Genomic DNA, 27,462 nt, shown 5'->3' with positions numbered 1-27,462 from the left:
CATTTATAACCACCCCCTCAAAGCCTGGAATAGTTCACTTGTAGATATTTGTGGAATTGAGATTTTAATCTGGTGAGATAAGCAAGATTATCAGGTGATAAAACAAATAGTTCTCCTTTTCCTTTAACTGTATGAACTGGCACATTGCTCATTACTTTCTCCTTCAAATTGGATTGTGTGGACTTGGGATTTCTCTAAACTTCTGTAGTACATGGCTTCCCTGGTGGCTCTGATGGTAAAGAATCTGACTACAATGTGAAAGACCTGGGTTTCATACCTGGGTCAGAAGATCCCCTGAATAAGAAATGGCAACCCACCCCAGAATTCTTGCCTGGAGAATTTCCATGGACAGAGGAGCCTGGTGGGCTACAGTCCACAGGGTCGCAAAGAGTTGGACGTGACTGAGTGACTAACACTTTCACACTTTCTATAATACATGAATCACCCACTACAGTCCATCCCCAACTATTTCAAAGCCCCAATTATTTCCACAGCATCATCTCCCTGTCTTGTGTCCATAATATCCTCACAATCTGATACACATCTACATAACAAAACCTCATTCAGCTGTCTAAAAATTGCTTTTGTTGAACCACTCTCTACCTCAAAACCAAGCAGTGTCTGTCCACAGCCTAGAGCTGCTCTGTCCAGTATAGCAGAGCAGTCAGTGGTCACTAGCCATTAGCACAGCATTGCTGAAAGTGTTAAATACTCACAGATTTGAAAGTCAGTATGAAAAAGAGAATGTAAACTATTTAATTAAAATGCTTTATGTTGATTATATTGGTCATATGTTGAAAAGAAATGATATATTGCCTATATTGGGTAAAAGGAAATATATCACAAAAGTTAATTCACTTGTTTCTTTTTAACTTTTTAATGAGGCCACTTACATCTTAAAATTATGTATTATGGCTTGCTTTATACTCTAATGACAGTGCTCAGTTCAGTTCAGTTTGCTCAGTCGTGTCTGACTCTTTGCGACCCCATGAACCACAGCATGCCAGGCCTCCCTGTCCATCACCAACTCCCGGAGTCCACTCAAACCCATGTCCATTGAGTCGGTGATGCCATCCAACCATCTCATCCTCTGAAATCCTCCCCATTCCTATATATATATCATAGATATTCAAATATTTGTATATATATTTATTTCATATAACTATTTTATAATCTAATGAATGGGTAAATATTAGCTCAGAAGATTTTCTGAGTCTTTGGATGAAAATAAAGAATGAAAATCTGCAGACAGAAAAATAGACAGAACTGGAAGAGACTGGAGACAGCGCCATGAGCATTTCCCCTTTCCGGTAGGTGCAGGAGTCCTGGAGGGGGAAGCTGAGTGATCCCTGCTAGACGGAAGCCCAGGATGAAGTAGACTCCTGTACCTCTTGTGCTTAGTGCAGGACCTGCTGCTTACGGGGTCAATAAACATTGGCCCAGTGAATATGGCCAATGCAAAGCACACCTAGGGATCTCAAACTAGACAACATATCTCATGATTTGCAGAGTAGTATGATTTTTACTCTGCCATGTAGAAAGAGGAAGGGAATTTGGGAAACAAGGGGGAGCTATGTTTAAAATATTCTTATTAGCTAACTGTTATTTATTCAATAGTTTTCCTGGCAATGGCATCTACACATATGTGGATATACACTTTTCCCTCGTGTTCAGATAAACCCCCTCCCAGCTGGTTAGTGTTTATTTAACTTGTGACTCTTTACCTGGGCAGAGGGGAGTATAAGCTTTCAGTAATTTTCAAAATAGCAGTGATGGATTTCATTGATCCCCCTTCCTTCTTGTTCTGGTCTCTTTTGTACATATATCTTTTGCTTGATATTTTACAGAGCACTTCTTCTCCATACATTACATCATAAAATCCTCAAAGCAAAGTTTATTAGGTGTTATGATTTGAAACGTAACACTTAGGGAAGTGAACTAAAACTGGCCACACATCATACCAGGAGTGTAGGAGCTGGATGTTTTCTATATTATTTCCAAATATTATGCTTGTTTCTATTATTTCCTATTATCACTTGTGATTAAGAGCACACATTCATTATACCTGGGATAAGAGGTATTATTTGTGGCCAGTGAACAGAGGGAAGCCATCAACTTCATGATTTTAGCCTCACCAGCTAATGTTTTATTCTTCAGAATATTCTCTTCAAAACACAATTTTGGGGGTTTAGTATGTGTGGAAAGAAAAGAGCTTTTCTTTTTAAATAGTTTTATCCAATATAACAACAACTAAACCATTATTAAAATGGTTTCCCCAAAACTTGATACTGGGGTTGCTCTTGCTTCATTTCTGAAACTCCAGGGATGAGGAGAGAGCAATTGACATTTTCCTGGGAATTCTGTGCAGCTTAAATCCTCCCCACTCCTGATAAAGATTAGGAAACTTATAAAAGCTTGAAGATTTCTAAATATGAGATTTAGGCTTTAATGATTTATTAAGAAGTTGAAAAGAATGAAGGCTATGATTTAAAACAGAAAAGATAAGTAGAACAAAATTAATAAATCTTAATTGAGGTTGTTTACACAGGAGATCTATGCATCTCATGCATTTTCCATCTGTGTAAGGCAATTTGCTTGTTATTTAGATGTGATTGACACAATTTGACAATCTGGCTTATTAGTATACTTTGTGACTAATTGTGTGTAAAACACCAACAATATTTTCCCCACCTCTATTTTAGCAAGGGGACTTACTTTGAAACAATAGGTGAATATCTCCAAAGTTCTCTCCCTCCCCTCTTTTTTGCTCTTATCTTGAAGCTACTAATGAAAACACAATTTAGAGCATTACACATTTTGGGAAAGCCTGTTGGTCTCACACATTATTGTGGGCTTGCTATGTTCCACCCTTTTAGTTTGAGGAAACTTGAGGAAATGTCTACCATCCCCTTACATGGCTGCCTTGCTCCTCCCATTGCCCCCGCTTCCTTTTTGGGTGTAACGGGTAGATTGAAAAAACTGCCAATGAAATGAAGCAGTTTCAAAATATGTAGACTTGCATTATCAAATCCTTGTGTTAAAAATTAGTGTTTCTTAATAGAAAGATCCTAATAAATGAGCAAGAAGAGAATCATAATGACGTCATCTAGCTAATTAACCTGGATGGCCCTAACAGTGCCGCAGCTAAAACTCACAACAAAACTACCTTAGTGGAATTTTGTTGAATCATAGTCTCCTGTTTCTTCAATATCCACATGTCTAGCTATTTCAAGAATGTTTATATCAAACTTTCATTGTAAGTGCTAATACTGGGTTATTTAGGAGAAATAAGTGACAAATACTCTTCTCTGTGTGGGGGAAAAGTATTGCTTTCATTTTAGGGATCTAATTATAACACTGCTTTCTATCTTAGTCTTTATTTAGTTTTCAGTTCTTTTGAGATTAGGTAGTTTTTAACAATGAAACAAGCAGTGCTCCAGTGTCTAATTAAGACTATCTAGTAGGATTAATAAATCATGTCTATTACTGTTCCAGAACTAGAGATGTTAATCTTCACCTTGGTCTTCTAATCTTGAGCTAAGTTTGTGGATCAAGTATTGAAGGGTGTTGAGCAAACAGTTTAATTAAAGCCATTGAGTCTTCAGACGATAGTCTCAAACTGTTGATTCAAGTGGATTTCTTTATATAAATGCTTAGATGTGTCTTTTCAAATGTATGAAGCAATGGTCTGGAATGACCATCAGAGGAAACCACCATCTTGGCCTTCCTTGACAAAGAAAGTAGAAAACATCTTTGCTTTCTGCCTGAATTACCTCTGTTTCTATGACAGATTTTTTGTTTTCTTTTGTCATGCTGGGGAAGAAGCAATGAGACCAGAGCACAGCCACCAGAGAGAACTTTTATCAGTTTTCTGGTAAAGACTTGCAGGAGGTTGTGCCATGCACATTTGCTGGCAATGTTCTCTGAGAGAAGTGGATTCAGTTTCACAAAGACATGGCAGATGGTAAAACCATTCAGTTCCAAATTCTTGCTCAGTTAAAAACATCCTGGAATTTTCTCTTTGGAAATTTTAAAAATGACATGATTCAGTAGCCTACTCCCCAAAAGATTAGTCATGAAGAAATTAAAAGCCAGAGTCATCTCTCAAATCCACAGTTACAGCTTTATAAGATTAAAGAGCTGGCCAGATAATCTCTCAGGTCCTTCCATTTTTGAGATTCACACATTCTTACTTGAGTGGTTTCGTCCATGCTTTGCTCCAGAAAGCCAAGCTGTTATTATTTTTTGTTTTTGCATCCCTATGCATCACACCTAGTAGGGTGCTCAAGAAATATTTGCTGAAGAAATGAATAAAATGGGGCCTTGAAATGCACTGTAACAGAGCTTCCCTGGTGGCTCAGATGGTAAAGAATCTGCCTGCAATGCAGGAGACCCAGGTTCGATCCCTGGGTTAAGAAGATCCCCTGGAGAAGGGAATGGCAACCCACTCCAGTATTCTTATCTCGAGAATTCCATGGACAGAGGAGCCTGGCAGGCTACAGTCCATGGGGTTGCAAAGAGTCAGACACAACTGAGAGACTAACACTTTCACTTTCGTGCATCACACCTAGTGGGTACTCAAGAAAATTTGTTGAAGAAATGAATGAAGTAGGGCCTTGAAATGTACTGTAATAGCAAGTGCCAGCTGAGTTTATGAGGGGATCAGCAATGGGAAGACTTTCCCCAAGGAATTCATGATATCATTGGGGCAATTAGTTAACATAACCTAAAATTTGATGAGGGTGAAAGAGGAGGGTGAAAAAGCTGGCTTAAAATTCAACATTCAAAAAACTAAGAACATGGCATCCAGTCCCATAACTTCATGGCAAATAGATGGGGAAAAAGTGGAAACAGTGGCAGACTTTATTTTCTCAGGCTCCAAAATCATTGCAGATGGTGATTGTAGCCATAAAATCAAAAGACACTTGCTCCTTGGAAGAAAAGCTGTGACAAACCTAGAGAGGGTATTAAAAATCAGAGATATCACTTTGATGACAAAAAAGTGTATAGTCAAATCTACGGTTTTTCCAGTAGTCATGTATGAATGTGAGAGTCGGACCATAAAGAAGCCTGAGTGCCGAAGAAATGATGTTTTGAATTGTGGTGCTGAAGAAGACTCTTGAGAGTCCCTTGGACAGCAAAGAGATCAAACCAGTCTATCTTAAAGGAAATCAACCCTGAATATTCATTGGAAGGACTGATGCTGAAAATGAAGTTCTAGTAATCTGGCCACCTGATGTGAAGAGCCGACTCATTGGAAAAGACCCTGGTGCTGGGAAAGACTGAGTGTAGGAGGAGAAGGGGATGACAGGGGATGAGGTGGTTGGATGGCATCACCAACTCTATGAACATTTGTTTGAGCAAACTCCAGGAGATAGTGAAGGACAGGGAAGCCTGATGTGCTGCAGTCTATGGGGTCACAAAGAGTCAGACATGACTTACTGACCGAACAACACAACAGACTGAAACTGTGCAAACCCACAGAATTTTTTGTGATCGGTGGCATAACAGAGACTGAGGCAGACTCTACAGAGCATAAGAGCTTAGAGAAGGTCATGCAGTTCTCAGGGATGACTGGATAGCCATTTTAGTTTTGGCAGATGGAAAAATAAAAATCATGATAAAAGTCAATAAATATGTGTATACTTGTTAGATGTCAGGCATCTCATATGTATGTAATCATATTTAATCCTTATGACACCATGAGGGTGATACCATTATCCACATTTTATAGATCAGGCTGGGGGAATGTCAATAACTGGTCCATAGTCACACAGCCAGCAAATGGTGGAAGAGGAATTTGAACCCAAGACTGGCTGGCTTTAAAGACCACGATCCTCCACAATCCTCCATATGTATCTAGCTCCCTGGATAAAAAGTCCACTGTGTCATGGGAGAACCAAGGTCTCAGGCAGAGTGCTGTCTTTCTTATCAAGCTCTTTTCTCATTGCTCAGGTGAATATGTACTTGCTGTTCTTTTTGATTACCCACCCATCCCTATAATGCCTGAGTAGATCCTCACACGTGACCTCTCTTGCCCTGTGGGATTTTGTTTTCTTGGATGCTTTCTGTCTGCCCTTCTTTGCTTATCTCATCCCTTGATATTTACATTTGTTGAGGCTAAGCAACCTAACCTGGCTCTACAGATTGGTTTTAACTTCTGGGATGTGATAACATTAGTGCTCATTACATCCAACTTCTTCCAGCCTTCTGGCTCAGCCTTCTCTTCTATCTTCTGAGTCTTGTTATAGGTTTATCTTTCTCCTCTTCTGTTATATATATATATAGAATCTGGCTTTCTTCTCATTCTTTACCTGGGTTCTCCATCCTTCAGTGTCTATTCATTGTGACTTAGGGCATGCATGATGATGGCAAGGGGCATGGATAATCCAAGTACAATATGAGCAGAGGTAAGGAAACAGACACAAAGCTTGCCTTGTGTAGGAACCCTGTGTAGGAGGGAATTAGTGGAGAAGGAAAATATGATTTGTACTAAAGAATGGAAGTGAGATTGAATGGAATATATATGAACTGATAGATCTTCTAAAAAGCCTGATGTGGATGTGTATCAGTTCAGTTCAGTTCAGTTCAGTCGCTCAGTCGTGTCCGACTCTTTGCGACCCCAGGCCTCCCTGTCCATTACCAGATGGTAGAATAGGAAATAGAGCAGCAGCACAAAAGACTGAAACAGTTAACTATTTGTTAAAAGCTGTTTATGTAGAAAAACATTTGACCTTGAATAGGACCAACAGAGTGAGGAGTTGAGGACTCCTCCAACAAATACTAGAGTTGAGGACACCAGGCAGGCACTAATGCTGATTTATCCAGACATGAGGTACTGACAGCTTGCCCTGGAGTATAGGTTGTGTGAATGGAGAAAAAGGGGTGAGTAGAACAGGTATTTTGAAGAAAAGGTCATTAGGACTTGGAAAAAGGCTGGATATAATACATGATGTTTTAGGATTGTCTCTAGTTTTCAAAATTCTCATTTTTTGCAGGGAGGGGGGGCGGTGGTGGTTAACAAGAGATGCTCAAGGGAAGGATTTAAAGTCAGTTCTAATATTTCACTAAATATTTATGTCAAATGAAACCTCACAGTGGATAGGAAAGCAACTAGCGACAATCCAATGTTTTTATTGCATTGTCATTTAGTATGAAGTGTTCTTAGATTTTGCTCTTTTACAATTGGAATGATGAAAAGATTTCTCAGAGACATTTGAGACTCTGAAGAAGAAGCTTTTATAAAAAAATTTATAATGTAACCTTTCTTGAATGGATACTGAAGATCAGAAAGAACTGAGCTCTTCCTTTCCCCTCCACCCCATGGTGGATATTTTCCGGATAAAATTTCGAATACTCCTGAGTTAGTGTGATAATGGTCCAAGTTACAATATAATGGAATTTCTTTGAATTGACAGTTGAAAGTAAAGATAACCAGAAGTTTCACATTTTTAAACTTTTTTAGAAGGCTCATGTAGTGGGCAGTTAAGGTAGCACTCATGATCCCCGGCCCCTGATGTTCACGCCTTTAGATAATTGCCTCCCCTTGAACATGGGTAAGACCTACGACTTGCATCTAATCCTTAGAATGTGTCAGAGATGATGGGGTATCACTTCTGTGATTTTGTTACATTATATAAGACTGTCTTGTAGCGAGCTTGCTTTAGATCTCTGTACTTGGCTTTGAAGAAGGAACTTGCTATGGGCTCTCTGCTGAGAGAAACTGAATGCAATCAACAGCGGCACAATCAAGGAGTCACACACGTGTCTGGCTGACACCTTGGTTGCGGCCTTATGGGACCCCGAGGCGAAGACTAGCTAAGCTGTGCCCAGGCTCCTGACCCAAAGGAATGATGAGATAATACATGTGTGTTGTTTGAAGCTGCTAAAGTTTGTAGGAGATTTTTACACAGCTTAGAAAACTAATGCAGTCCACTTTATTCCTTGTCTTATTGGCTCTACAAACCCTGTCTTAGTGGTCACCATTCCAGAAGCCTAGGAGTCATTCTGGGCTTCTCCCCGGCCCTTATGCCCAGAATCTAGCATCTCCTCATTCTGTACCTCCCATGATCCTCCCTCCTACCCAGTTCTCCTCCTCCATGCTTTACATCCTCCAGAGCACTAAGATTTAGGCTCCATGACCCATGTCTCTCCGAAGAACCAATGCTGAAAGAACCAGTACTTTATGAAGAACCAGTAAATGTTCTTCAGGCCTGAAGGCTATGGGATGCTCACATGAGCTCCCTTTCAGAAAGAGGGAGGGAGGTGGCAGTACGGCCAAGAGCAGGGGGTAAATAACCAAAAAGACAGAATTGATGGGGTGCTGAGTTGAGGCAGCATGTGCCAGGGCCTCTTCTCAGACCTCAGTTAGTTCCACCATCGCCCAGGACATCAGTGGCCCAGAAATGACCTCACTGTACTGCAGAGGCACTTTTATGGCTTGTTCTGTTTCTCTCATCTCTTCCTCCCTGGACCAGAACTTCACTCTGATTTGGATCTTATTCTCCCTCAAATTTATCCTCTCTTTTGTTCCTAGACTCACTCTTTAAAACCTAAACCCGCCTATCTCGCAAGACTGTCCACTGGTGTTCAAGATGAATTCAAACCCCTTGGCACAGCTCCCAGAGCCTTCCATGGTCTGGCTGGCCCTGCTGCCTCTCTGGATGTCTCCTGTGTTCCTACCTCTCACGCAGTGTTTCAGTGATATTGGCAGTTTACAGTAAAGGTTCCAAGGCAAAGTCATGCTATTTTCACCTCTACATTCCAGTTTAAGTTGTTCTCACTGTGAGGAATGCTCTCCTCCATCATTTCTTAAACTGATTTCACCTCATCCTTTTAGATTCTGTGGACATGCTGTAATCCCCCAGGAAGCCTTTTCTCACCTGTTAAGGAGGATCATCCCAGGCCAGAATAGAGGCTTTGTGGGGATCTGGTTGGAAAAGCATCAGAACACCTGCAAATTACTCACTTGGCCCAAGGGGACCTCATGCTTCAGCTATCACCAAATCTTTACCATATTTAAAAGTAACGTTAGAAAGTTCTAAACATGTTATATGGCTGTCGCACTGATAGTGCAGTCTCTGCATTGCATATGTCTTCCTTTGGCTAAATGGGAGTAGAATATAGAAAATGCTTCTGTACTACAATAGTATTAAAACCAATATCTATGAGGGTAGATGTATGTTTTTACAATTTAATATAGAAATTTTGTTCCCCATGACAATGTTTTTCATGGTCAGTCTTCAGGCGGTTTCTGAGATGACTGGAAAGGTCACAAGATGAGAAAGAATGAAAAGAGATTTTAGTAATTGGACATTTGAATAACTGGAGATGAGAATTATTATATTTTTGATGTCAGAAACATATTCAACATTTGTGGAACATGAAAGGAAATCTACTAGGTTTTAAAAACTGAGAGAAAAAATTCAACAAAATATGTTTAAGTACCAAAACTGGTCCAAGTAATTAGTAAAACAAAACAAAACAAAGGAAACAACTAACTATTCTTTAAGTTTGTGAATTTATTAGAAATACAGGTGCCACTAGGGGGCTCCCTAATATTCCAAAATTGTTGGAAGACCTGAGTATCACAGCAGGGGTAATAGAATAATGCTCTGTAATTTAAAGTATATTCCTTAGTAACTTAACATTTGCATTTTTGTATAAAGCCTGAAAAAATGGAACTTTATTATTTTAAGATATGCTAGAGTTAAGAATGTATTTATGATAAATAATTTAGAAATGCAAATGTAAATAGGCACCTGAAAAGAGAAAGGCATAATGTGCTTCACTGAACTCAATTTCTTTGGTGTAATAAAAGGGCAAAAAAGAATTTCATTTAGTTTTCTGATTACTTTTCTTTCTGAGTAATACAAAGTGAAAATACTGAAAAAATTTTTTATCACCTGAATTACTCTCTCATATCAATAGATCATTATTTACTGATATGAAGTAAATATACCTCTGTAGATATAGACATATAGATTTATATGGAATTGGATATTAGATTGCTTAACTCTATGCAACAGAATATACAGAATAAAATTTTAAGTTGTGAATACTGATATATTACCTGTTTAAGAAATCTATGAAAGGCTTGGTCCTGTGTAGATATACTTAAGAGAAAAGGTATCTTTTATTATATATTAGATTATATTTGATTTATTGTTATCAGGCATATAAAATGCCAAAATTATTAAAAAATTTCTCCACAGTAACATTAAATTATATTTATGATACAAAGCATTATTACTAGAAAAGGAAAAAGTAGATATTTAGCATCCTTTATATAGTATATTGGATTCATGTTTGTTTTCACACAGTTTCAGATATGTTCCAAATACGAAGGATTGCATTCCATTATTTCTTATTTGTTTCTATCCTCATCAAATGTTGTAGCATGAATATCTGAAAATTCCACATCGAACTATCCTTGAAGTGTATTTTGTGCTTTGGAAAATATCCTTTGAAGTAATCAGGAGTGTTTTATGGGTTAGTAAGTGTCAGAGATGGAAAAGGGGAGAAAAATTATCCCTATCTTCCCTTCCTTTTTCTTTTTATCATAGTATACATTCTCATTCTTATCTGTTTCCCATTTCAGGCTTTTAGTTCTTCACTAAAATTTGAAATACAGATTGTAAACTAACTTCATCTCCAATGAACAAAAAAGAAAAGCAGCAACAAAATTTTGTGGCCTGTCAAATAATTCATTCTTATTTTTAGGTTTATACATGTGCATTTTTTCTATTTCTTTCCTACAAACAAAAGACAAATGCATAACTTCTGTACATCATTTACTTGTCTGCCACTTTTGCTAGTCTAGAAAAAGCAAGACCCACTGGGAAAGGAAAGGATGGAATTAAATACTAACATATACTTTCTGACTCAGATTTTTACTAAGCAAGTGAAGAGCATACTGAAATATTCAAGGTAGTAGATAAAGTTACTATAAGCTTAACCTGGAAGGTTTGGGTTGTGACAATTCTTGCACTAAAATTTTTTCCTTGAAACTTAACAACCACACAAAACTCTACAATTTGATAACTTACGTCAAAAATCAGATCAATTAATTTGTTAAGTGCATACCTTTAGACACATATTTTAAAATTCTGGGTGACTGCTAAATCAGGAAACATAAGCAAATGTATAATGATTTGTTGTTATTATATTACATATAGATTATAAATTAATATTATCCATGTTTCCAGACTTTATGGCTACTCTCAAATCATTTCATTTCATTGTCTTAAGTATATATATTTGAAAATGATTTTTATATGCCTGAGCATGAGAGAAATGCCTCTAGGAATTACTTAATGAATGTATATATTAAGCAGCTGAATAAACCATGAGAAGAAAAGAGAAGCATTTTTCATTCTGAGTAATATTTTCTGAGTTGATTTGAGCTTATCCTAGAATAAATAACTGTGTAAATTCATTGGGGGTTGTGTATTTTTTTGATTTCAGGGTGAAAAGGGACTAAGTAATTCAATGTCATAGGTCTGGCTAACTCATCTTTCATTTAAATATATATATATTTAATATATATTTGCATTCACACATGCATCTAGGCTTCCCTGATAGCTCAGGTGGTAAAGAATCCACCTGCATTGCGGGAGACCTGGGTTTGATCCCTGGGTTGGAAAGATCCCCTGGAGAAGGAAAAGGCTACCCACTCCAGTATTCTGGCTTGGAGAATTCCATGGACTGTATAGTCTATGGGGTTGTGAAAAGTTGGACACGACAGAGCAACTTTCACTTCTACATGCATCGTGTATATTTATGTATATATGTGTATTTACAGATTTTTTTCCTTAAACTGTCATGCATTGCTGATAACACAATGAACTATAATGCATGATCTCTGACTTTATTAAACTTACTATCCTGTTGGAGATACTTAATCAACATGTATCCTAAGATAAATAACAATACAAGCAATGGCAGTTGGCAGAACAGTCAAGAGCTGTGTATTTTTTTGATTTCAGGGTGAAAAGTGACTAAGTAATTCAATGCCTAGAACCATCATAGGCAAACATCTCTGGGTCTGCACTGGTTTCCCAGGCTGCAAGAAGGGTTGCTCTTGTAACCTCCTCAGGGAAACTCTGGAGGATCAGCCATAAGCTTAGTTTGTTAGTCAAACTACAGCTCCAGCAAGTCATACCTGTTTTGAGAGCTATAGATCAGCTTTTGCTATACATTCCTAAATTTTAATGCGGTAAAGAATTATCTCATCATAATTATTTCCATTTCCTTAAGGTATATTTCAGATCATTGTTTTCTTATTTAATCTCAAGGGCAAAATAAAAATAAAAATAAAAATCTAGAATATCTCAAAGGTCATTGAGTAATCAACAAAAAGCTAATCAACTTGAAATGTGGAGTTTTTATTATGTGCCTGTGCCTGACGCCAACGAATCAAGCTAAGTGGATTTAGCTCTCTAAACTACCATGGAGGGAATGACCCTTTCCCTTATCAGTTTATTAGGGATTTCTCTAATCCCAATAGTTGATTCCAAATAATCCACCTATATTGGCAGGTGGCGACCTCTCTCCTTTTCCATAGTAATTTTCCATTCTAATTGTCCAATATTAAAGTCCATCCCTTGTTCCAGCTGAACTGTGAAGTGCAGCCTTACTTAGGCAGCTGAAAACCCCACAGATTTGACCCAAAGCTTAATGATTGTTATGACTGTTGGCCTTTTCTTAAATTGTTCATCAATATTTACAAGCACTCTGGCCTATGAATAAAGCACAACTCAGAAAATTACTTCTAAGATGGGAAAATGTGGCTAGTCTCCTACAGGCTGAAGAAGAAAGGCCCCAACTTTGTGGTTTATATTCTAATATATTTCACCTTCTATCGTATGTTATGGTTATCTTTGAATAGGATTTTCTAAAAATAAACATCTTTCTGAAATAATTTTTCCTGGAACACATGTGCTGGAAATTTCTAGCCGGTTTGTATGTGTGTCTCGTGACCCATATACAGCAGGCCAGTTGGTAGGTAGGTGGCATGGATCTACTTCTTTCCACATACAAATCCCTCTTAAACTTAATATTCTTTTTCATTTTATTCCTGGGTCTAGAGACTCTGGGCCATTTTTTTTTTCCCAGCAGAGATTGCAGATGATGGACTAGCATCCTACCACACCTCAGTTAAAGAGGAAAATTTGATGTCTGGACATGTGTAGTCTTGTGGAAAGGAACCTTATTTCACTCATAGACAAGAGCAGTAGTATGGCTAGCAGTATTTCCCCAGAGATGGTCTGACTTAAAAAAAAATCAATATCAACTCTTGACACATTTTCATTTACATCAACGCATGGCTTTCAGTCAGGGCACAAATCAATAGGCAGCTTTTAACACTGCCCAACTCTTTATTCCTATCAGGCTCAGGCAGGCCATTTGCTGTTAACGTACCATGTTTCTTGGGGAGGAAGTTTAACTGTTTTTCCTGTGACTAATCACAACAGCCTAAACTGCAGCATTAATCACATGACACTTCTTCATCACCGCTTACGGCCAATTGACTTTTTACTTAGTGAAAGCATTTGAAGAAGGCGACAGTTGTTCTAAGGGGGTCAAGAGTCAATGGGAAAAAGAAATATTTAGTTTCAAAACATATACAGTGTATGATTCTAAAGTTGACATCATGCCAGTCAGTCATTACAGGCCTTATCACTTTGTAGGTAAGGTCTCCAGACAAGATGGAGAGTAAGATTTGTTTAAATTTAAAGTGCTAGCTAAGAGTCATAGCATTTGGACTGAAACAGTTAATCTGTGCCTTTCTATAAACAAAATCATATTCATGGTTACTAGCAACTGGCAAAAAGTGTTTTATCTAAATTTTGAAAGTGAATTCTTTTTCTTTCTTTTCTTTAAGCTGTCATGAAAATTCAGTAAGGTCTGGTGCCATGTGAGACTGGCAACCTCTGCAGCATTTTGTAGTCTCAATTAAGTGTAATAGTTACTTCCTTTACTGCAGTTATTCAGATTTCTAAATAATGATCAAATTCTTATATTATTTAGAAACCACAAAGAGGTTACTAAGCTGAATAAACAGATTTACAAAAGTTGACAACTTATCTAGGGCAATTCCAAAGCACAAAAGTAACATTTTTAAAATACATGGAAAGCTAACCTCCTATATTATATTGCATTATATTTTATCTTATCCACAAACAGCAAGATTATCTTTTAAGAGCAGTGCCCCCTGGGACACTAGTTTCCTCAGTTACTCCCTAAGAAAAAGATTATGTGGTAAAATCAACTTGAAGAACGATGCACATGGAGTCCCCATTTTGGTGATTTTCAGTGTCTCTGGGTGTATCAAAGGCTACAAAAATAACATCAGTAAAAAAAGACTATGTATTTACTGTAGCATCTCCTCCTCTGTCTACTAATTCTGGTGTATGTCATTGAACTTCTGACTTAGGAATAGTTGCATATGGTCCATTCGACCTTAGGACTTTGGCATTCCGGAACATAGACTGCTTCTAGAATCTCTACTTTCAGTGCTGAAATGGGAGCAAATCTGTAGGTCTGGAGGCTCCTGTTGCTGTTCATCTTCCCATCAGCAACCTTCAGAGCAAGAGAAGTGGTATTCCAGACGTTTTGGACATGACCATGACAGGTCCCATCTGCCTTAGGTGCCTAGGAAGAATCTTGCAGTGATGGAGGAGGGCGCAGACCTGGGAAACTTGAAAAGTGGTAATAAACCTTGATGGCAGTAATTATACCCTAGGAAGCAAGAGTGAGGCACTCTGGTCTGAAGGGATTTACATGGTCTTTGTTTCTCCTTTTAGAATGCTCAATTTATTGGATCGAATGCTTGTGCCAAAAAGTCACACAATATAGCCTTGTTTCAAACTCTATCATTAAAATTACATCATAATGTCAACATGTCAAGCTACAGCTATGACTGTATAAGAAATTTAAAATCTGGCTTCACAAGCATGCATTTCAGAAAAGCCCCCCTTTCTAAAGTGCAGCATGTGCCAGTGTGTATTTGCCCTGGTAGACAGAAGTTGGTGGACCAAGACAGGTTTTTAAAGCCTCAAACGCACATTTCTCTTGGGACTCCATAGTTCCAGATGACTTTAGTTATTGTAAAGGCATTTCATAATAAAATTCCAAGTCATCTAAAGTTAAAAAGCAGCAGTGCACGTTTTGGGAGAAGAGTAATTATATCTGAAAAAGGATAAAATAATTTCCAAAACCTTTGATGTCTTCCATTTCTGACTCTGTTCCTGAATTTTAAGGCACTCTTCTTTAGCAATATTTACTGAAGCATGATATAGAGAACTTTAAAGAATTTTAATAAGTATACATTTAATATGTATTGCAATTATATAAGAATCACTTCAGCCTCTGATTTTATGAATATTACTTTTACGATGAGATTTCAGTACGCACAAAAGAAAAAAATGTGAGCTAATTTATTGAAAAAATATTAAGTAAATAATAGTATAGGTGGTAGGATATGGGAAAACTTATGGAAACTGACTACAAACGGTTGAACTTTGAGAACCACAGCTCTTAAGAGTTCAGCTGACTTTGGAAAACCGTCGGCAATTCCTCACTTGTTGATTGACTATATTGGTAACATCTTATCTAGTGCTCTAACTTTCAAAGCACTCCTACATATTGTGTCTCATTTGATACTTAAAATGATCCTGAGATCCAAAAGGGAAAAGTATTGGCTTTCATTTTGAACGTGTTTAAACCACAGGGGTTTTTATAAGCTATAAAAATCCTATGACACGCAAGTGACAGAGCTTGGAATTGAACTCATTTCCTCTGCTACCTACATTATGTGGTGTAGATAAAAATACCAAAAGCCAGGGGACTATGTGCATTCAGATTTCCCCAAAGACCCTGCACACCTGTTGACTAATTATACGTTAAAGTTGTATTTCCAGAGAGACAAATCCACAGTTATCGTCTCGTTTTCTACGAATCAGTATGTGTTTACATCAGTGGTGCTTTGCACCCCTGGTCAGGTCCCCACCAGCCATCTTGCTCTTTGTATTTTTTTCAAATCTATTCAGTTTCAAGGTTTTCAGGACCAGCCCTAGTTGCCTAGACTCTCTTGGACCTTGCAGAATCCTACACTTAACCTCATCTCAAAAACTACTTTCGGCACCACGTGGGCAGAGCTAATTTTATTCTGGCACTTCACTAGGTTTTGTCCAGCTATCTGTTAGGCATGAAATATGCAGGTGCTGGTCTTGAAAAGTTAATGCAGCTTCCTGAAGGCTGATCTGATTTTTTTTTTTTTTAACTTCTCCTAGGAAAGTTTTAAATAACTAGCATATGGGACAAAGCACAAAGGAAAAGAATACGTTTTGGTCCAGGTTACCCAAGGACTGAGTGTATGTCACAGGACTCCTTCTGGTGGCTTGAATACCATGCTCCTCAATTCACGCTTAATTAAAACTTCAGTTTTGGACACCCTTTATCCATTCACTTAAAACCTGGACAGATTTTGGAGCAAGTACTTGTGCTCAGGAATACCTCTTATCTTTGCATTTCCTAAGAGCACTGTCAAAGCTCTGTGGAAAAAGGAAAAAAAAAAAGATTGTGATGATGACCTGGTGAATTTTTTTTGTGGCCTCAGTGAAGAATAAACCACTCTCATAGCTCATTATGTGGCTCATTATGTTGAGGCCAGTGATTTTGATTTTGAAGTCAACAAAATAATTACGAATGAAAACTTTTACTTAGCAAAGGGGAAAATACATTAGGAAATAGAAAGCAGACCCCCGAATGTCAATGGATAGCTTTAGGAGAGTTGACAAAGCCACAACATTTCTCAAATGTCCTCTTAAATTTTAAGCCAAATAAATTTTAGTAAACTTTTAACTAAAGCTTGTCTTAGATAGTACCCTACTTTAGGTTAGTTACCACATAGTAGAGTTGTACTGTTTGGTACTGTAAAGTATGATTTTTAACCTCCTTGAGGGATTCATAATTAGTCCATTTGTTCTGTTGTATACAAAGGGCAGCATCATTTTCCTATGTGATCTGAACAAAATTTATATGTTATGATATAATATTGCTTATGTTTTTTATTCATTCAATCAGGAAATGGAACCACAATAACATAATACCCCTGTGGAAAAATATTACTGTCAGCTTAGAAACAATTTTCAAGAATTAAATTTGGTGAAGAGTGTGGACCCATTGGTTTGATCATTATTGTTCTGGTTTTGCTTAGGATGAACTCTATATATAATCACTAGCTATAATCACTATATATAATTTATACATATATTTATATATATATATATTTATAGCAAATATATATATATATATTTGCTATAATCACTAGCTGATCAGCTTTGACACGAACAGCTCAGGCAGTTTGCTATGTCAACAAATGTTTCCACACAATATAGCACAAATCTCTTTCATTATCGGGACACATTCCATGCAAAACAAGTAGCATATTTTGATGAAATATTCCTTTTTGTCACACAAAACTATATTAGTGAGGTCAAATTAACAGTGCATGGAAGATACAGTTTCACGAAATAGGTTGCACACATGTTCTTTTACAATGGACTTGAGTCCTTCTGACATTAGCAAAATTTACATTGATTAACCAGTAAGCTGTAATGTTGCTTTCGATCCAAACAGAATGAATCAATTTTACTTAACACTAAATTTTCTTGACTTTGGGGTGTTTAGGGTAAGTAGATATTACATTGCTTGTGGGAAAACACTACACTTGTAATTAAGCTAAGGAGATAATTTCAAGAAAAGATGAAAATAGGGCAAAGTTTTAAGGATAATGGGATTCCCAGAAATGCAAGAACTCTCCCTACTTGAATGAAACAAATTACATTATCATTCATCATATGACTAATCTAAGAGTAGCCATCTCTCTGTTAAAATAGACCTATCGAATAAAATGATAAAATACCATCATTTAGTAGAGGGATAACAAATTAAGAACTACTATTAAGAACTCTGTATTGAGCTAGCATTCCTTAAATTCTCTTTCAACTGAATAAACAACAAAACCAAAAAGACTTAAATACATGTACTCCTTGCCACTCATTATATGTTGTATTTGTATTTTCTATAAATAATAGTACAGAGTAAAACTAATATATTAGATAGCTATCCACACTTTTTAACATATCATCTAGAACTCCCTCTTGTATGCGGTACATAGAAGTGATGTCCTGGGATTTCCCTGGTGGTCCAGTGGTTAAGGCTTTGTGCACTCATCGCAGGGGGAGCAGGTTGGATCCCTGGTCAGGAACTAGGATCTTGCCTGCCACATGGCATGCCCCTCCTCCAATGAACAAATAAATAAATACTATTAAAAATGATGTCCTGATTTGTGATGGCTACAGATAAAATGACTGCCCAGAAGTGGTGTCCAATTAATACAGGAGAATATTCAGGATGGAGTTAAAATTTCTCTTTTGACAAAAATTCCTTGCTAGTTAGACTTGCAGTTTAGCCTGAATACAACTGAAGCTTATAGAAGAATTCAGTTGTTCATGGTAATTACGAAGTGTCAAATACAATGTAAAAATTGTAAATCAAGATAAGGTTCTGAGAAACTATACAATCATTTATTTCTAGAAAATAATGAGGAAAAACTACTTAACATTATTTCTGTTGGAGAAAATTTACCAAGTAAGATATAAATTCTATAAAGTTGTTATGTGTTTTACCAAATCTTAGTCTCTGTTAGTCGTGTTAAAATAAGAAGACCAGCAGATGGCATATTAAAAATAATTCCATTAAACACATCCTAGAAATTGCACAAAAAGACTTGTGTTAGAAATTATATTGAGAGGTAATGAGAAGCAAACATAGGTTATAATCTTCCCTAATGCTCAAATTACTGACTAAAACGGAGTAATGAATTAAGAAGGAAATGTTATATTTTCCTAGTTTGTTTTTTTTTTTTTTCTTCCCATGAATTTCAATTCCTGCCTTTTTGAGAAGAAAAATGGAAAAACATTTAAAAAATGCATCACAACCAAATGAGGTTTATCCCAAGAATTATGGATTGGCTTAATATTTGAAAATCAAATAATATAACTACATATTAATCGACTAAAAAAGAAAACACATATGATTACCTCAGTAGATGTTATAAAGGCATTTGAAAAACTCCAATGTCTGTTTCTGATGAAAACTCTCAGCAAACAAGGAATTGAAGGGAATTTTCTCAACCTGATAAAGTTTATCTATGAACAACCTTCAGCTAACATTATACTTTACGCTGAAATATTTAATGCTTTCTCCTTACCCCCAAATCAAGAACGAGACAAGGATGTCTGTCCTCACCATTTCTACTCATCACTGTACAGGAAGCTGGCCATTCCAACTAGGCAAGAAAAGAAGAGACAGACTGAAAAGGTAGAGGAACAGCTGTCTTTTCTTATGGATGACACGATTATCTGCAGAGGAAGACTGATGGAATTTATAAAAAAGGCCACTAGAATAAGTGAATTTAGGTTGCAGAACACAAGTTCAGCTTATAAAAATCTATTGTAATTCTTTATACCAGCAATGATCAATGATGGGGAACACATGTATACCTGTGGTGGATTCATTTTGATATTTGGCAAAACTAATACAATTATGTAAGGTTAAAAAAAAAAAAAAAAAGACAAAAAAAAAAAAAAGAAAAAAAAAATTCAACGCCATTATAATACCAAACTCATGGAGTATTTAGAAAATAAACTTGACAAAAGATATGCAAACCTGTGCACCAAAATTATAATGCTGAAGAAAATTAAAGAGGACTCAATAACAAATGGGGAGGTATACCTTGTTCACAGTGGAAAACCCAATACTGTGAAGCTTCCAATTCTCCTTAAATTGATTTATGAATTCAACCTAATCCCAATAAAAATCTCAATATGCTTCTTTTTGGGTAGAAATTTCCAAGGGAATTCTAAAATTCATACCCAAACCCACAATGCTTACAGTAACCAAAGCAAATGTGAAAAATAAGAACCAAGTTGGAGGACTAATATTACCTGATTTCAAGGCTCATCCTAGGTAGGGCTATGTTAATTCAGTGTGGCACTGGTATACAGATGGGCAAATAGAGCAATAGAACAGAAGAGTCCAGAAATAAACCCACATGTATATGGACAATCGCTTTTTGACAAAGGTACAAAGCAATTTACTGGACAAAATAATCATTTTTTCAGTAAGTAAAAAAAAAATCATTTTCCAGCTGGAACAACTGGATATCTATATTCAAAAAAGAACTTGGCTCCATATCTCTTGCACCATATACAAACATTAACTTAAAATGGATCTCAGACCTAATGTACAATCTAAAATTACAAAATTTACAGAAGAAAACATATGACAAAATCTTTGGGTTCCTACAGAGTTCTAGAAAATGAATTCTAATCTATAGCGACAGAAAGCAGGTCAGCATTTGCCTGGGTTGAGGGAAGAGTAGCGAAATGGAGTGGTTAGGAGGGTAACAGACATATAGATATATAGGAAGGTATAGATAGAAAGTGAGATAGACTGATACTCAGTCTGGGTCTAATCAAGAGAAGGAAAGGACACAGTAATTCAAACAGAGAAAGTTTAATGCACAGAATTATTAATTATACCAGGAGATTGGAGTAACCAAGTGTTGGCCAGTAAAAGGTTAACAAGGACTCTATAGCAATAGCAACGTAGAAATAGCTATCTATATCCGCTTCTCTACCTCTTGGCTAAGATCAAGTGTGTATCACTCCAAATGCTGAGATACAGCATCTGAGTAAAGGCCCACTGCCACCTCCCCTCCTCCAGGTTGAGACATGGACCTTCTTAGGAAAGGTGCAGCTTTGGCTCACTGGATAACAAAGCAAGTTGCTGTAGTGCAGTGCTGGTGCAACTTGCCAGAGATCCATCGTGTACAGTGCCAGGGGAATCTCTTCCCCAGAAATGTCTCACTGCAGGACTCAGCTATGAAAGTGCCTGAGGGAGCGCTGGAGGAAGCTTCTGGCCACGGGGGCTGCTAGGCACTGTGGAAGCCTGGCCTTGCATGTGCTGTGGAAGCCTGCCCACAGCATGCAACAGAACCCAGAAGCAAACCCTTTTCCTCCTGTGACACTTCTCCAGCGTCCTCTACTGACATGTTCATTTTCATCTAGCAGGCAATGCATTTGCAGCTGAGAGGTAACTGGCACAAAGGGATTACAAAGACCCATGAGGATATATATTTTTTGGGGGGGTAGGGAGGGGCAGTGCATGCGGGGTATATTCACTTTCTTGACTGTGATGTTGTTTTAGTAGCTAAGTCCTGTCTGACTCTTTGGTGACCCCATAGACTGCATCCCATCAGGCTCCATTGTCCATGGGATTTCCCAGGCAAGAATACTGGAGTGGGTTGCCATTCCCTTCTTCAGGGGATCTTCCCGACCCAGGGGTCAAACCTGGGTCTCCTGCATTGGTAGGGGGATTCTTTACTGCTGAGCTACCAGGGAAGCCCCTTCACAGGTATAGACATACAATGAAGCATCTGATTTTACACTTAAAATATGTGCAGTTTCAGTTCAGTTCAGTCGCTCAGTCATGTTTGACTCTTTGTGACCCCATGAATTGTAGCACACCAGGCCTCCCTGTCCATCACCAACTCCTGGAGTTCACTCAAATTCGTCCATCGAGTCGGTGATGCCATCAAGCCATCTCATCCTCTGTCATCCCCTTCTCCTCCTGCCCCCAATCCCTCCCAGCATCAGGGTCTTTTCCAATGAGTCAACTCTTTGCATGAAGTGGCCAAAGTATTGGAGTTTCAGCTTTAGCATCAGTCCTTCCAATGAATATCCAGGACTGATCTCCTTTAGAATGGACTGGTTGGATCTCCTTGCAGTCCAAGGGACTCTCAAGAGTCTTCTCTAACACCACAGTTCAAAAGCATCAATTCTTCGGCACTCAGCTTTCTTCACAGTCCAACTCTCACATCCATACATGACCACAGGAAAAACCATAGCCTTGACTAGATGAACCTTTGTTGGCAAAGTAATGTCTCTGCTTTTTAATATGCTATCTAGGTTGGTCATAACTTTTCTTCCAAGGAGTAAGCATCTTTTAATTTCATGGCTGCAATCACCATCTGTGGTGATTTTGGAGCCCAGAAAAGTAAAGTCTGACACTATTTCCACTGTTTCCCCATCTATTTCCCATGAAGTGAAGGGACCAGATGCCACAATCTTAGTTTTCTGAATGTTGAGCTTTAAGCTAGCTTTTCCACTCTTCTCTTTCACTTTCATCAAGAGGCTTTTTAGTTCCTCTTCACTTTCTGCCATAAGGATGGTGTCATCTGCATATCTGAGGTTATTGATATTTCTCCTGGCAATCCTGATTCCAGCTTGTGCTTCTTCCAGCCCAGTGTTTCTCATGATGTACTCTGGATAGAAGTTAAATAAGCAGGGTGACAATATACAGCCTTGACATAGTCCTTTTCGTATTTGGAACCAGTCTGTTGTTCCATGTCCAGTTCTAACTGTTGCTTCCTGACCTGTATACAGGTTTCTCAAGAGGCAGGTCAGGTGGTCAGGTGTTCCCATCTCTTTCAGAATTTTCCACAGTTTATTGTGATCTACACAGTCAAAGGCTTTGGCGTAGTCAATAAAGCAGAAATAGATGTTTTTCTGGAACATGTGCAGTTTATTATATGTCAGTTATACTTCATTAAAGGTACTAATCATGTATACAGTATTCCCGTACTTGTCTCCTAAGTGAACTGATCCTTTTATCTATTAGATGTTTAAGTGGAAGATGTTAGTCTACCTGTATGAATATGTTACTTTTTCATACCAAGAGATGAAATTGCTGATTATTAAGGGTTCCTTGTTTTACTCAGAGTGGAATCTTTTAGAGGCTCTACCTATAGATCCACTCTGACTCCTGTTCAGGAGCCAGTTTTGACAGAGGAAGCTCACCTCCACCTGCCTATCTAGGGGAACCAGGGATTAAATGTATGTGTGTATGTTAGTTGCTCAGTTGTGTTCGATTCTTTGCGACCCCATGGATTGAAGCCCACCAGGCTCCTCTGTCCATGGAATTCTCCAGGCAAGAATACTGGAATGGGTAGCCATTCCCTTCTCCAGGGGATCTTTCCGACCCAGGGATCAAACCCGGGTCTCCCACATTGCAAGGCAGATTTTTTACCATCTGAGCCACAAGGGAAGCCCAGGGATTAAACAGACTTCCCTGAAAAAATCCAGGGCCAGCCTTAATTCAAACTTGGTTCAAATGGGCATCAACTCTCCCACTGTGGTATACCTCTCTTCCCCTCCCTTGTCATCCAGGTCTTGATTCCTGGTTTTACTGGATATCTCTGGACCTTGTAGCTCCCTTCTCTCTTAGGAAAGCATCCATGGCTGCTGCTGATTCAGTGATTTTGATAATACATTGGGTTAGAGCCGCGTGTGCTGCCTTTGCAGTCTCAGACGGTACTGACTGCCCTTCCTCTCACGCCCAGTCTCTTGTATGTTAACAAGCATCTGGCATTAACTTAAGTGTATTTAGTGACTACTGTGTACAGGTTTCTGTGAGTTATTAAGGCTACAACAGTGAACAATACATAGTCAGTATTCTAAGCCCTCATGATGTTTACATTTTAGTAGGAATTATAGAAAGCATAAGCAAAAATTTCTCTCAACATGCCATGTCTTTCATCAAGCCAGAATTATTATCAGCTTCTTGAGGGCAGGGACTTGGAAACAGTGGGCGATAGTGATACTGTTTACATGTCTGCTGCTGCTGCTGCTAAGTTGCTTCAGTCGTGTCCCAGTCTGTGTATGCAGACACATATAGAGCATTTACCCTGTTACATAGTGGCCTATTGCTAGATAAGTGCTTATTGGAGAGCTGGGCCATTTTCCCACTACTTCACTATGTCTAAAAGTAAATACAATTGTTTACGAAACCTGAAACTGTGGCCTAGAGTCCATACACTGTTGTTCCCCTGGCCTGTCACCAGACATCGCTAAGTGAATCTCAAGCTGGCGGGTGGAGTGGCTGAGACAGGTGGGAATTGAGGCACGCACCAGTTATTCACTGAATCAGTAAACACGCTTTTGAGCCTGACTCTGTGCCCAGGGCCAGGATGGTTTTGTAGGATTTAATTTGTCCTTATGGACGTTAAATTGTAAAATGTTAAGACTAGTCAACAGAGACGATTTGGCTTGGAAACAGTGGTACTAACCCCAGGCCAAAGGGAAGCCAGAAATGAGCAGTATGGGGGTCTTGGGGTCAAACAAATCTCTATGGAAAAAGCTGGGCTTCACAGGATGTTCAGAAAATTGAAAAGCTGCAGGAAGCAGGAAGGGTGCATATGAGAGAATGAAAAAAAGGGCATGTGGTAAGATGAGCTGTGAGCCTATTAGAAGTGTCATGAAAATAATCACATTTTTTTAAAAACTGAAACTTGTATTTGTATATTCCTTAATGTACTTGTATCTGTGATTTTAGTAATGTATTTAAAAGGTGCATGATGTTTACTAGTTTCTAACTAGTTAAACAGTAAAAAACTTGTTTCTAAACTCTCTCCAAAGGCACAAGGCAAGTCTTTATTTTCTAATAATATGATTACAGTAATTACATTTAATTAGTTATTGACCTCAGAACACATAATGTATCCTTCTATTTATTCTCTAATTTTATCCAGTAGATTTCTCATCCAACTCATATTCACCCTCCAATTACAGAGAACTTGCAGACCTGGCCTCTTGTTTTCACTGAGCTTTCATTTTATAATGTTTTGGAAAAAAATTATACGCATAGACCTGGAAGAAAACAATGATAGTTTAATAATGCGACATGGAAGCTGTGCACTCCTCAGACAATTTTGTATTGATTTCAATAGAGCAGAACTAATTCAATACTTTCTGGGCATAGTACACTAGAGAGAATCTTTCAATGAACACTGCAATGAAATGACCCATATTTGTATTGCAAAATAAAGCGTGAAACAGTTTTAAGTTCAAAATAGAAATATCCTTAGCAAATTAGGTACAAAATGTTCCCTAGGTACCATAGAAGACATCCCAAATAACACTGCCAACTTTAGTGGGAGCAGTTACATATAATTTTCTAAGTCATTTACTAGCCCCTGAATACACTGGATATCCTCCCCACACAGAACATATGTCTCCTGGGTCCTGATTCCCTTGGTGATAGAAATCCATGTCCATGCTCCCAGCTCAGGCTGAAGGAAGGCCTTCCTCCAGACAGGTCCAGGGGCCAGGAACAGAATGGCAAACTTTTCAAAATGGATACACTGCACTCATTCTTAAAAAAAAAAAAAAAAAAAAAATACCCTGGAACCATACTATCTCCGTGAGGTCAGCAGTAGGTATCTGACTTACTTTGGAGGAAAATGACTTGTTATTAGTTTATTTGTGTTCTTCAGTTTCAAAACTCTTAAATCTGGCCATTTCCAATAACCCCAAGCCTCTGAAACCCCATTTAAAAAATCTCTTGACCTCTAACCATTACCTCCTATTCTTCCAGCTTACTGATTCTAGTCTTCTTACTCCAGAAACTTCCTGAACTTACTGGGATCCACCATTACCAGAAATTACAATTTTGAGTCCTTCTAACCATCCTTCTCACACTCTCACTCTATACTTACAGTTTGGACTCTATGGGTCAGCTGTATAACTATTCCTTGAAAACACTCAAGTTTCTCACCACCTCCCTTTTATTCATTATACTTCACCTGTCAAAACTCCAACCATGGAGTATGTGATAGACTGAATTGTGTTCCCCTCATACAAATTCATGCTTTGAAGTTCCAACCCCAATGTGACTATATTGGAGACAGTGCCTATAAGGAGGTAATTAAGGATAAATGTAGTCATAAGGGTGGGGCCCTGAACCCACAGATCAGTGTTTTTATAAGAAACATCAAAGCTCCTTACCTGCTACCCCTCTCTGTTGCTCTCTTTTTCTCTCAATCTTCCACATGAAAACACAGTGAGAAGGCAGCTATTTGTAAGTCAGGAAGAATGTTCTCACCTGAAACTGACCATGCTGGCACCCTGATCTCAGACTTTCAGCTTCCAGCACTGTGAGAAGTAAATTTCTGTTGTTTAAGCCATTTAGTCTATGGTTCTTTATAATGGCAGCCTAAACAGACTGATATAGTGTTAGGCAGAATAATGGCTCCTCAGAGATGTCTACAACCTAATCCCTGAAGGTGTGAATTTGTTAGAGTGTATGGCCAAGTTGTAGATGGAATGAATGCTGCTAATAGTGGAACTTGAGATGGAGGCTCATCCTGCGTTATCTGGGTGGGCACACCGAGCAAAGAGGGAGAAGCGGAGAGTTGGGAGCATGAGAAACTGACAAGCTGGATGCTGACTTTAAAGATGGAAGGGAGCAGTGAGCCAAGAAGTGCACTCTAGAAGCTGGAAAAGGCAAAGAAAACGGATTCTCCCCTGGAGTCTCCAGAAGGCATGAAGTCTTTTGGACATCTCAAATTTAGCCAAATGAGACCCATTTTTGACCCATTTTGATCCGTTTTTGTACCTCAAGCAAAATAAGACAATAACTGTTTTTTGTGGTATGTTGGAGCAGCAATAGCAAACTAATACCCGCAATTAAACGCAATGATCTACATACTGCTGGCCAGCACCCACAGAGCTGATCACTGGAATAATTACACAACCTTGCTAACTGGCCTCCCTTCAAATATGATGAGATATCACATTGACCTCTTGATATTTCCAATCAATCTTAGCACAATCTCTTTTTTTACAAATTCACTTTCTCCCTTTCCAAGGTGATTATTTCTTACCTTTGCTTTCCTCAGATCTCTGACACCACCTTTCCTCAATTTACTCTCAGCTAGTGCTTATTTTTTCATAGAAAACTGATTACAGTTAGGGTAATACAGCATCTTCCCACCATTTCTCTAATCTGCTTTCATTGCTATTGCAACTCAATGCATATGCATCCTGCCTTCCACATGTACTGGATGAACTGTCTGTGAGCCAATCAAAAGCTAATCTCTCTTACTGAGCCCTAGATCCCTTCCCTCTTAATTTTTCAGGGACCACCTTAATGGCAAGAGCATTAACTCAGCTCGCGGAAAACATGTAGAAGTCTTTTTTTTTTTTCCATGTAGAAGTCTTAATTGCACTTTTTTCACTCACATGCCACTTCCAAATGTACAAGTAATTTTTGTATGTCCTGAGTCCAGTGACTTCTCTCATTTCTACTGTTAAGGCTCAGTCCAGTTTCCCCTTCATCACTCACCTGGATGTAGGCTATAACATCCCTGTCTTCACTTTCTACTACTCACAGACTTAGGGATTGTTTTCTAAAGTGAAGCTTAGATTTAACTACTTCCTGACTTACCATCTTCAAAAATCTCTCCACTTCAAAAGTAAAAATTCCAGGCTTTACTATAGGGTATAAAAATGTATATCATTGGACATGTCTACTTTTCCATCTCACTTTCTA

General features: G+C 38.2%; 1 protein-coding gene across 7 annotated transcripts in view; it reads right to left on the bottom strand.

The window, feature by feature from the left end:
- Window positions 1-27,462, bottom strand: part of HS3ST5 (heparan sulfate-glucosamine 3-sulfotransferase 5) — a 298,567-nt gene that overhangs the window by 24,059 nt on the left and 247,046 nt on the right. For 2 of the 7 annotated variants that reach the window (XR_015132751.1, XR_015132753.1), the window contains one exon: window positions 9,166-27,462. This exon is cut by the window's right edge and continues 17,375 nt beyond it. The exons of the other annotated variants lie outside the window; for them this stretch is intronic. The gene's annotated coding sequence lies outside the window, so the exon portion shown is untranslated. Of the gene's footprint in view, window positions 1-9,165 lie in introns of those variants that run through there. 7 annotated transcript variants of the gene reach the window in all.

This window comes from Bos grunniens, chromosome 9 (genome assembly GCF_055505025.1).
Source record: "Bos grunniens cultivar Pamir isolate PY7600 chromosome 9, Bosgru_T2T1.0, whole genome shotgun sequence".
Taxonomy (NCBI): domain Eukaryota; kingdom Metazoa; phylum Chordata; class Mammalia; order Artiodactyla; family Bovidae; genus Bos; species Bos grunniens.
The sequence above is the reverse complement of the archived record's forward strand: the minus strand, read 5'-3'. Positions and strand labels throughout refer to the sequence as shown.